The 12,645-nt window shown below is 41.8% G+C and overlaps 2 protein-coding genes across 3 annotated transcripts in view; one reads left to right on the top strand and one right to left on the bottom strand.

The window, feature by feature from the left end:
- The window catches only part of rsph14 (radial spoke head 14 homolog), a 58,507-nt gene that overhangs the window by 17,989 nt on the left and 27,873 nt on the right, over nucleotides 1-12,645 (bottom strand). The gene's annotated exons all lie outside the window — the stretch shown is intronic.
- LOC108938598 (guanine nucleotide-binding protein G(z) subunit alpha-like) overlaps nucleotides 1-12,645 on the top strand; it is a 35,375-nt gene that overhangs the window by 1,136 nt on the left and 21,594 nt on the right. The gene's annotated exons all lie outside the window — the stretch shown is intronic.

The raw sequence follows: 12,645 nt of genomic DNA, 5'->3' as shown, positions 1-12,645 counted from the left end.
GTGACTTTCAGGTTTAATGGCACACGACAGCCTGTTATATAACAGAAGAATTTCAGCCCGCCAACTATTGGAATAGTGGTGCCTTTAGAAAAATGAGATGAGGGAGCGGCACAAGGGGGTGGGACAGGAGACCGTGTCAGGAGCTGTTTGCAGCAAGACAGTCCCTGAATGCTGTGCATTGTGTGCGATAAACACATCTCACTACTTCAGTCTGCACTGCAGCTATGAATTCTCTTGCTCGTCGCGGAGGCTGATTTTACCTGATCGATGGCTTTATTCGTTAATCTGCTCAGATGAATGGTGCAGGCCAGCTGAGCTACGAGTGCAGACCTCTGTCTCTTATCCAGGGGTTTGGGAAATCACACAGACAATCCCCTCAGAAGGTGACTCGATAAACAAAGCGACGGTCCGGGGACTGACAGGTTTTGGCAGCGGCTGCTTGTCTCATGGAGATGGCAGGGTGACATTGATGCACTAATAACCGCAATGGGACTGATCAGTTCCCGAGCCGGAACGAGCCGTATTACGCTCCCATTGTATGGCTGGGCATTTCTGAGGTAAAGGTCACCGCGGGTCTTTTCTGGAGATTAAAAGCATTACTGGGCCGGAGCCTCCCCCGGTCCCCACGACTAAACAGCCCTCCTGAACTCCATGCTAGATGAAGCATGCAATCTCCGCAGCACGGGTGGGAAATTATGCTTGCTCACTCCGTGGCCGCGGCCGGCCGCTAGAACAACAGACTTTTAGCGAACGCTGTGTTTACTGGGTCAGTCGAACTTGACCTCGTAAACACACCAGGAAGCTGGGCACGGGACAAATATTTTAATGTTGTCATTTAATGGATTTTGATGGATACAATGGTTGGCAGGCAAAACGCACTACACATGAGAACAGCTACTGATGAATTTTACATGAGCCAAGGCACTAAACTGTAATTAATGTGGAAACATCAGAAAAAAATGTGTTGTACAGCCAAAACATACTAAATACAATGTAGGCAATTTTCTGAAGTATGATATAAATTATGGCAATAATACGCCTTAAAATTACACATGTAATTTGGCTCGGTAAGAAGAGGATTATTTGAGTGTATGATTAGTATCCATCCACAACCTTTGTGTTTCCTGTTCAGTAACTAGTCTGTGATTTATCACTTCAAGAAAACGTGGATTATAACAAGGATCATAGAACAGTTCGCAATTTGAAGAATGTGCATTGTGGTATAAATGAAGGAGTCACTTTGTTGCAGTATATAAACGTTCCATTGAGATTAAACCTCTAAAAACTCCAATATGATGAACTATTCAGAGACACCCGGACTTTCAGAGTCACTCATGATTCAAAACATTTGTTTCTTCTGTTGAAAATGTCCATTCTAAGCATTCTGCTAAGGCACATTTGAAACCATTCAATCTGCAGCAATACACCGTGTAAAAAAGTAAATCTGACTGACTTCATAGTAAAAGAAACAAAAGACACCCAAAAATTAGGCTTATGTACCAAAAAGTATTTTTTTTTTTAAAGGGAAACACCAGTTCATGCGTGTCACAAACCACGCTGATTTCCTGGTTCTCGTTCTGTCCTACGAACACATGGTATTTGAGCTTGTCTGTGGCTAATATTTCCGCATCAGACACGGACCCCCAGTTTCAAAGAAGCGCTTGCAAAGGAGCTCAGGCTCCGCAACGTCACGCGCGGTGACATTGGCCCACGCAGGGACGCACGCAGAGCTGTGTGGTGTTCACTCCAGGGCGCTAGCTGGGACGGCTGCTATCTAGGTCACTCGGCCCTCATTGGCTGCCATCGGAACAGTCATCGGGGAGCGAGGGCTAGCGCGTGCTCCGTGCATCTGTAGCAATCTGTAGCAATACCCCGTTAAAGAGCGCGCTGGGCCCGAGCGTGGCAAAGAGCGAGACAGAGACACGCTGCACGGGCAGCTCGGAACCGAACGGCCGCGAGGATCACCGCGCCCACGCTACATACGCACGGCTGTCCCGTGTTATTCCTTTGACGGCGATCGATACTGTACTGAGCCTGTAACTGTCTGCACTCGCAGTGTCAGAACCACACAGAACACTAAACGAGAGGCCAGTTTTCTGCTTTGCCTATTCTAATTTCATACTGACTGATTTATCTAATAGACCGAGGTACCTACTAATCTATTTTTAAGGTCAACAAAAGGGCATGTGTTTTTATTTAATTTCGTTCTCCGTTTATAAATCGGCTCCGACACGAAACAGGATACATTGCCACAACCCCAAACGAACTCATCGAGCATGAGGAAGGTGGTAAGATTAAGAAAAGGGTGTCTTGGGGATTATCTGCAGATACAAGACACATGTCACACGACAGTACAAGAGTAAGTGGGATTCCTCCTGGCCAGGAATGGACTGCCTCTTTCTACTGCTATTTCTGGGGACTTTTGTTCACGCTCAGAAGTTTTGTCACCCTTTTCAAAAGGTGCAAATTTGGCTAACCAAGAACATCATGCGATGTTGGAGGGAGTTCACAGAATGTTGCCAGTTACATACTAAGCGATGCTAAACAAAATACCCTATTATACCCCGTTAAATGGTTCCTAAAAGGCAACTGGAGAACAGCCTGCTTGGGTGAAGCTGCTAGGAGAAAATACATCATTATCATTATTACAAGGACTCTTTGGTATCAATGCCTGTCACAATGCCAACATGCTCCACGGTGCACGACGGAAACTCTTAGATTTTTCTCATCCAACCAGATCCGGTTTGACAAGGCAGAGTACAAAAATACAACACGGCAAATTCGCCATTATTCGTAAGCGCAAATAATATAGGAAGCATAATTATCAGGTGTTTTTATATCAACTAAGTACAAAGCAAAGTCTACTGACTATGGGATGTGGCCTCACAGAGCTATCCAAGCGATATGGAAACACTTTACGGGGCCAAGACAACTTCAGAAGTAACGTAAGCAGATATTACAGGCCATGTTAGTCTAAGCAACTTGTGTTCTTCTAATCTCTCTGTAACAATTATTAACAGGGTATATATGCTTTTATAACCTCAGAATCAGTACAGCAGCCACTTCCCTCACATATGATATTTGTAATGCCACTAACCCACAAGCCCATTTTTTTCCTAGCAAGTGTTTTACCTGCTGTCGGGCCCATGAAGAATTGAAAGAAACTCTCTACTTGTGACTGCTGTTGCTGCTTAACAGCAAGGGATTTATTTCCATCCAGCTTTTTTGGCTGCCACGTCTGAATAGAATAAATAGGATAAAAGCAACATTGTATACTCATATTAGGGAATATACTTGAAGCACTGCACGTTAACTTTCTAAGGATTTCTTTTTACCAAGGTTGCTAGGCATGAATTCATACATATAGTCTATAACTTCAGATAATCCAATATGAATTTTTAAAATCCTTAAAAGTATAAAGTTCAACCACTCCTTCATGCAACTGTACTGAATATTTTGACAGCTGATTCACACTTCTATACTGACCACAGCTGTGCATGCCGTGATAAACACTTAAAGCTAGAAGTTGGTGAAACTCCCAGTGAATGAACGAATATTGTAATTGCAGCTATTCAGGGAGTGTAGCTGTTAGAGCTGCTACCTTGCACTACAAGAACCCAGGTTTAAATCCCACACACTTCTGCAGAACCATTGAGCAAAGGCACTTACTCTGAATTTCTCAATAACTGGTGAACTTATATTGGTTCATTTAGCTGACACTTTTCTCCAAAGAAATTTACAATGTTAAGGTACTTACAACTATTTACCCATTTATACAGCTGGGTCATTTTTACTGGAGCAATTTTAGGGTGAGGACCTAACTGAAGGGTACTACAGCCAGAAGTGAGGCTCGAATCTGCAACCTTTAAGTCCAATGGCAGCAGTTCTAACCACTACACTACCAGCTGCCCCAAACTGTGACCTGCAGAGTAACTCACTACCTGACATCATGATGATCTTGTCTTTACGTTTACATTTATTCACTTAGCAGACGCTTTTGTCCAAAGCGACGTACATCTCAGCAAAAAGTACAGTTTATGCATTACATTGAAAGTCTCAAGCTAACTTTAATATAGGTAGCCAAATAACTGGGTTATTGGTTTTACTCACAAGTCAGACTGACTCCAACAGAAGCAGTTTCGATTAGGTGAGAGCATCTTATAACGTGAAAGAGCCCCTTTGTGAGTGGGTTGTTGTGTAATGAAGGTATAGCTGGAAGAAACATCTGTGGTGTCCAGAAACAGATTGACTCCCTTATAGGGACAGTACAGTGGGCACAGCAGTGGGCTCTGCTCCTTCCTGTGCTCACCAGGCAAGCGTGTTGTTGTAACTGTTGCTGCAGCACGTGACTGCATGATCTGCCATTAGTGTGTCTCAGAAAGTCACCCCGTTTAATTGGGCAAAACGCCCAGAATTAAAAAGCTTGTCATCATTTTTATACCAACAAATTTACCATTTTCATTGTTATCTCTGGAACACACACAAGTTGAATTTGAGGCTATGGAATTGCATTTACTATTACTTTTCCAATGGTCTTTCATAAGCAAGTGGAATGGTGGTATAGCGTGTAGTGCTGCCACCTCACAGTGCCTCGGCTGTTAGGACGCAGGGCTGAATCTGGCTCAGTCCGTGTGGAGTTTGCATGTTCTCACTGTGTTTGCGTGGGTTTAATCCAGACACTCTGGTTTCCTCCCACAGTCCAAAGACATTCAGCTTAGGTGAACTGGTGACACTAAATAGCCTCTGGTATGTAAATGGGTGAGCGAGTGTGTGTGTGAGTAACTACCCTGTAATCAAATAGCATCCTGTTCAGAGTGTACTCCCACCAGCCTTGTTTGTAGAAATTCCAGGAGAGGCTTTGGACCATTCCTGATCAGGATCAGCAGTTTGCAAAAGCAACTGTCTCTTCACAATCCCAACAGGAAAAAAAAAAAAAGACCAATCCACAAAGCAATTTACTGAACAAGAAAACACACCTGTATAATGTGTCTATAACCTTATAGGTTTTACATGTATCACAAAAATGCAGTAGGTCATCTTTCTACAGACTAAAAAATTATACAACATTATCCCACACTGCCCTTGGGGTAAACTCATATGTTATGAGCTGTCCTGGATCAGACATCACTTCCATCATAAAATATAATTATATAAAAGCAAAGGGATTTTCAGGGGAAACATTATTTTACTCTATAATGTTTCAGGTGAGCAAAGTTGGCCGTTTATTTCCTTTTCAGCTCTTTGAGTGCAATCAGATTTTAATGCTGGACATCTGACTGGCTTTTAGATTATTATAAATTAAATATGTGACAACCATATTAGAACTACGCTATACTAAACGGCATTGTACTGGTGACCAGTAAGGATAATCCTTTTCATTAATTGTCTGCAGGAGGGATTCGAAGCTTTGCCTTCGGATTTAGGGCTTGTAAAATTCACCATTGAGAGAAAAAAAATTTTAAGAAGTTGGTTGGCTTCCCATTTTCATAGTCATTTGTCCCGGCACAAAAAAAAAAAAAAAAATTCTTGTGTAACTCAGTAACTTGGAAAAAACTTACATTTACTTTTGCTATTTGCAACCAAGATGTGGCCAATGCTTCAACCACTGGACAGCAGGTAGCGTAGTGGTCAGAGCTGCTGCCTTGCAATTGAGAGGCCAAGGTTTGAATTCCACCTCCTGTTATACTGCCCTTGAACAATATACTCACTCAGTTGCTCTAGCAAAACTTGTGCAGTAGTGTAAATGGGTAAATAATTGTTAACAGGTTAGTATACAAACCTCACATTGTAAGTTGCTTTGGAGAAAAGTGTCAGCTAAATGAATAAATAATAATCGTAACAATAAAATCCCCATAATAAAAAATAATAATCATGAGTAACAATATTTAGCTAGTCAGCTATCCCATTAATTTCAAGAAAGGAAAGATTCCACAGTTGGGCGGAACGGTGACACAGTGGGTAGTGTGGCTGCTTCATTGTGCTGGGACTGCGCGACTGGCCGTAGGTAGGTAGGTACTCCCGAGCAGTTTGCATGGGTATACTTTTGGTGGGCCACTTTCCTCCCATAGTCCAAAGACACGTTTCAGGTGAACTGGTCATTCTAAGTGGCCCGTAGCGTGTGGGTGTGTGCACGATTTGCTGTGTGTCTGGCTACTGTGCAATTGACTGGCATCCCATATGGAGTGTATCCTGCCTAGCCTAGTGTCCTTTGCTTCTGAGATAGGCTCTGGACTGCTATGACCTCGCCTAGGGCAAGTGATTATTCGCAGCGAATGAGCAAGGTTCCACTGTCCGGTAATGTAATGCTTCTCCTTACCCCGTGTGGTGTCTATCACATTTGAAGGTTACCAAGACAGGCTTTGGCTAGAGCCTGGATGAAACACCGTGAAGGAAAATTAAAGATTGTTGGTTACTGCTCATTTCACTAAACAGTAAAGGATACACTTCAACGGGGCCAACGTTTCTCTGTTGTAAGGGGCAGTAAACCAGTGATTTGAGTCATTGCACTCATTTAACAGCTAATGGCACATTCTGCAAAAGAGCAGGATCCACAATCCCCTGCCTTGATCGCTCTCCGTCAGGCATACTTCTCATCTCTCAGTGTGACAGGCTAATTAGAGGTCCTCGTGGCAAGTGTTCTGGCACAAAATGGCTTCTCTGCATCACAAGATAGTGCTAGTATGTCGCACGATGCCACCATCGGGAACGAACGAGAGAAAAGAGACTGCAGTTAGTCTATATAGCAACATATTGGCACTCATCGGTCTTGCAGTCTTGCGTTTAATCAGAAGTTTCAAATTTCACCCGATAAGAATCCAACGTGTTGGTCGGTCTCTCAATAGCACAGTTTCCTGGCTGTTTAATATGAGACACTAAACGTTTATTCAACCATTCTAAGTTACTGTGTCACTCATTTACAATAATTTGCATTTGTTTATGCAGTGGATTGGGGTCTCTGTGCGCTTTAAGAAAACATTCATCCCGAAAGTGACAAGTCACATGGTCTGATTTTGTATTCATTGTGTTGTGAAGCATTCCTTGTAAGTTTATATTTTTAGAAAACAGAGCAGAGCCAAGATTCTAAGAAGCTGAAATAACTCTACAAATAATAATAAAATAAAAAGAAAAACAGAGTTTTGACACTGTTGACACTGTGTTTTCTTTATCTTTAAAGAGAATCAGCCAAGAGAGCTGGAAATGAATGTAAAACACCACCTAAATTTGCCTGTTATGTGCAATTATGAATGAAAAACTGATCTTCATAGAAAAGCTAGTTGAGAAAACTGGTTTTGGTGTCAGAAGTAAAGCAAATGGCTGGATCATTTCCTTACTGAATGTAAAATATGCCATGACTTCTGGGCTTGCTCATTCCTTAACTGATCTTTTATGCATCATATGCATTTCATCCTCTTCATAAGACGGCCTGATAATGACACTTTCAAAATGTCTACGTTTCACTTTGTGAACTGAGGTTGATATTTTCTGGCTGGCTGCACATTGATTTTTTTCATATGCATTTGAAGAGATGATTGATTGTTCCGACATTTGAAGAGTGTTAACTGGAGAGTATCTGAGGAAGAAATTAAATGCAGTGAAGCCTGTAGACATCGAGCACAGCACTTCTTTTTTTCTTCTGCTGTTCCTTCCCTTGCAGGAAGCACTGAGGTCAGACAGCGTACAGCTCTGTGAGAGATACTCCTCTCCACCAATGACAGATGAACAAAATACAAACTCAGACTGTATTCTAAGAATGCTCATCCTTACCTACTAAGCTCCAAAGGGCCCTTTCAGTCTAGATCATATGCTCATAACTGTGAACTCTGAAAGAGTATCCAAAGGATCACTATTACAACAACAGGAGTTATCATGATAATTATGCTCATTATATAGTAGTTTTTCAGTTTACTATTCACTTTAGCAAGCATAATAACAAATTAAATTATACTGAACTGGTTGTAGGGGGGATGCGGTGGCGCAGTGGGTTGGACCAGGTCCTGCTCTCCAGCGGGTCTGGGGTTCAAGTCCTGCTTGGGGTGCCTTGTGACGGACTGGCGTCCCGTCCTGGGTGTGTCGCCTCCCCCTCCGGCCTTACGCCCTGTGTTGCCGGGTAGGCTCCGGTTCCCCGTGACCCCGTATGGGACAAGCGGTTCAGAATGTGTGTGTGTGTGAACTGGTTGTAGGAAAGCATAGTGGTGCAGTGAATAATGTGGGTGCCTCGTAATGCCTGTGCTCTGCAACAATGCCGGTTTGACCCCTATTCAGTCCGTGTGAAATTTGCATGTTCTCCATGAGCTCATGTGGGTTTCTTCTGGATACTCCAAGCTCTTCCCACTGATCACAGACATGTTTCAGGTGAACTGGTGATTCTAAAATCACCCTTAATGCGGGAATGTGTGTGGCTATCCTGTGATGGACTAGCATCTAGTCCTATGCTTCCTGGAAAGGCTCTGGACCTCCATAGCTCAGTACTAGACAAGTGGTTGTGCATACTGAATGAATGAATGAACAAACTGCTTGCAACAGGTGGTCATGATAGAAGTTTTCTTCCAGCTGACCTTCTAATTCATTTTTCCTAATTTAACATTTGAATAGTCCAAACTATACTGAACCAGGTGTTAGTGGAACATTCAATATATTTTCAGTCACTTGAAACTATTGTACATGCCTCTGAGGCATGAAAATTATTATAATTCAAGTGGCTATTTCTGAGACATAGGCAAAACTGAATAAACTAGTATTAAAGCTAATTAGGACTAAACAGTTAATCACTTCATTGTAAAAACACTAAAACAAAGTACATAATAATTGCAAATCAATTTAAGAACAACCAATTATATTACTAATTTTAAAGGAAAAATTATAAACTCATTTTTTTCGTTTTCCTTGAATAAAAACTATGTTAAAAATGATAATGAACCCGGAGTTAAGACTTTCAGTGTAGCATTATTTGAAAAATGACACACATTCAATCAATGGCACATTCAATAATTAATTAAGAGCTGAACTAGAGCAAAAACCAGCATGCACAGTGGTTTGTCAGGAGCTGGGTTGAAAACTAGTGGCCCAAACAACTGAGTTCTGACAGTCAAGATGAAAAGAAATTACACATAAACTAGATTATAAATTTAGTCAAAAAATGTAAAATTTTCCATATCCATTTCCAATAAGCAGGAACAAAAGAGCTGTGTTATGCTCCAAGAGTTGACCTAGTAAATAAGTATTTTTAGTGCAGACGTATTCCCCCCTCAATGAAACAATTAACACCTGATAAATATGCCTACTAGACAAACCAAGGGCAAATAGCAACACAGAAAAGGTGGATACACAAAGGGTGGGAAAGTCTTAGATGGCTAAGGATAGAAGCATATATTCATTGCAGCCATACCGCCCTGGAAATGTATTGTGTTGTATTTACAAATCTTGGTGTTATTGCTGGTGCTTTTTATTAATTCATCAGAAACAACAAGAGCAATATACTGAGTTACATTTCACACAAAGTAATGTATATGATGTTATATGAAATGTAAAAGAATGTAATTTTCAAGTAACATACCCAACATTTTATGTTTAGAGATATACATGTACTATATGTAGTCCACATAGACTGGTTATAGTTGAGCATTGAAAACACACCTGTTAATAGCACCTTGAAAAGAACCTTTCACAAAACTATTTGCAGATGAAAGCACAGAGCAAGATCTGAATTAATTAGATTCTTTTGGAATGTTACACATCTTCCCATTCAAATAAAGGAGACCACAAAATCCAGAATATGCTAGATACCTTTTATTCAATTGGAATTTTACTGCTGTAGCTTTCAGACATATGCCATGCACCATTATCTAGTGTTTATGCGAGACCACATATGAGCTCCTTGGTCAGAAGCATCCAAATATACACGTAACTATCAATGTTGTGGACTGGGCCCCACAATATTCAGAGCTCAGTTTTCAATGGCCTTGTTTACAAGTGAAGAAAACCGAAGTGTGAAGTTCGAATGGCCTGCCATTTCTGATTTGCACAAATGCAAAGAGCAAACTACCAGTCTTAGGAAGCCATTACTTTGGCACACAGAACTGTGAAAGAACACTGTGATGTCGTTTTCGGTTTCAAGAACTGGGCCACCGTTAACACCGCTACTTCAGATATGAGTACGAGTGCAACATTTTGTTTCGGACTATGAGTAAGAATGGTTCTGATTTATTAAGGAAGCACAGAATGATGTATTTCGTTTTGCAGACTGCAGCGGGACAAGTGACACAAGTCAACAGGTAGACAATTAAAAAAGAAAAAATGAAAAACTTTTACTTTGAAACATGAATCCTGCAGATTTTATGTTGTGGACAGTAGGAATACTTGTAGCTTTATAAAAACATTTGTATTACGCTAGTCTGTAGTCAACTGTCTTCTTTGTTCAGATGTACTTGTTTCTTTGCCTTATGCATGTGTTCAAGCACCCCGTGTCACTGCGTGAGAAGAGCACTCTATAAAATAAATTGAATTGAATGGTTCCGGTAGCATTAAACTGAGATACAGATAAGTGGGGAAAGACTGTTCAGAAGGATACTGTTGGCAAACATGCTTACATAACACATAGGCATTTATCAATTAGAGAGAGATGCCATTTTGCTTTTGTCAAAACTTATATAATGATCTATTTTTTGCACAATGTAGTCCCTGTTTTGTCAACAAGGAGGACAGAGTATGGAATGGTGGCATGTTATGCAGCTCTGCTGCCTCTGGGGAAATGGGGAAACGTGCCATCAGGGGAATTTGTTCGGACGTCACGCATTGCTGCCTTTTCAGTACATAGCAGTTTTCAGAACAACACACTGTACACTTCATACCTGTCATCCTAAAAGCGCACCCAGGCCAGCTGGCACTGCACACAGCTGGGTGATGACTGTGTTGTTTTGTAGATTTTTTACTCCCTTCCAGACATATAAATGTACTACACACAAATCCAACCAAGAGCACACATGCGGGGAACGGTGACATGTGGGGGAACACTGAGGACTTGCCCTGCTGTTACCCATTTTGGACTAACAGTACACAGGCAGTCTGAGTAAGGCCTCTGTTTATACAACAAATTAATTGGTAACCATGCTCTAACAGCTCAGGATGCGATAATATGGACAAACACACACACACGGGCCGACAAGCCGGAGCCTAACCCGGCAACACAGGGTGCAAGGCTGGAGGGGGTAGGGACACACCCAGGATGGGTATGGACAAACAGAGTACAGTAATAACAGGAGAACGAGGCCCAGTCCGACCAGCTGGTAGGAGCAGAATCAGAAGGAAGATGCGAGTCCAGCGGCTGCTGCTAGTGAGGACAGTGTGGTAGGTGGAGGCCTACTGTGTCTGCTTTCAAAATGCCTTTCTCAGTTTATGTGTATCACTCCACAAGAGGTGCTAACTAGATTACTGGACAGCTGGTGAGTTTTTAACACAGGTGGCCAGGGTTATGCTTCGGGAAATGAAAGGTATGCTGACAGTAAAACTCGGTCAAGCAGCAGAAGCGCTTACTGACAACTCTGCACAGACTTTTCTGAACAATATCCTGAGAAACTGAGTATCAGCAGGAAACTACATTTCCTTATCGGTATAAAAAATTATTACAGAAGAAGCAGTTGCCCTTTTGATTAAAAAAAAAAAAAAAAAAAAAAATCAGTGTCAAATGGATGTCAACTGGTGTGCATAGGAAAAGAGCACCTGACTGTTCTTTCTATTGTGACAACACATACATCACCATTAATGTAAACTTTCAATATTTAAAATTACAGTTCTGTTTTTATATATGTCTATCTGCGTATGTGTGTATAGGAGTAAGGCACAGGAGAGCAATAAGAGTTTAAATTAAAGGAAGAGCTCTGGGCAGCACTACAGTGACATAAACCTGTCAACACAACACTCCTGAAAAAGGTGGGAGGAGAATCCAATTTTCCCAGAATCTTAAGAAAAGCATCTCGAGGTCAAGAAGCATGATACTGCACTTTTGTCAGGGAAAGGGGAGGTAGATATAAATCTTGTGCTTTCACTCGGATCCCCTGCCACTGTCAACGGATGAACATTAGCACCGATAGGAAAGAGGCGGTCAGATATTTCAATTTCAGTTGCCTGATCCTTTGACCTCACTCCTTTAAGACTGGATGAGGAGAGGGAAATGGGAATTAAATGAATGAAGGGAATATATGTGGAATTAAAGCTTAAAGCCCTTGGTTTCCACAGAAACTATAGGACTGCGGAGAGAGTTACAGCTGGTGGGCAGGGAGTCAAGGAGCTGCAAAGTGGATGAATATGGGCACAGAAAGCAGGAGAAATGTTGTAGTGGCAATGAAGGAGAGAGGGTTGTACCACACTAATACACAGATTCAAAGCCTGCAGCTTCTAGGAGGGTGTGACTGCCTGCTTCTGGAAAACCATCACTGATATTACACCAGAGCAGGGGAGCATCACACAAATATAAAACACTCAGAGATTTGAATGAGTGTAATGGGGCACTGAGATCAACAACGTCCATCACTGCCAAGGCCGACAGTGTCCTGGGAGCACTGCCTTCTTACAGCTGCCATTCAGTTTGCACTAAACATCTAGTAACGGCTTTTTTCTTTGTTTCAACTGAGGCACAAGCAAAAATTTGCT

The sequence above is a fragment of the Scleropages formosus genome, chromosome 17 (assembly GCF_900964775.1).
Source record: "Scleropages formosus chromosome 17, fSclFor1.1, whole genome shotgun sequence".
Classification (NCBI taxonomy): Eukaryota; Metazoa; Chordata; class Actinopteri; order Osteoglossiformes; family Osteoglossidae; genus Scleropages; species Scleropages formosus.
The sequence above is the reverse complement of the archived record's forward strand: the minus strand, read 5'-3'. Positions and strand labels throughout refer to the sequence as shown.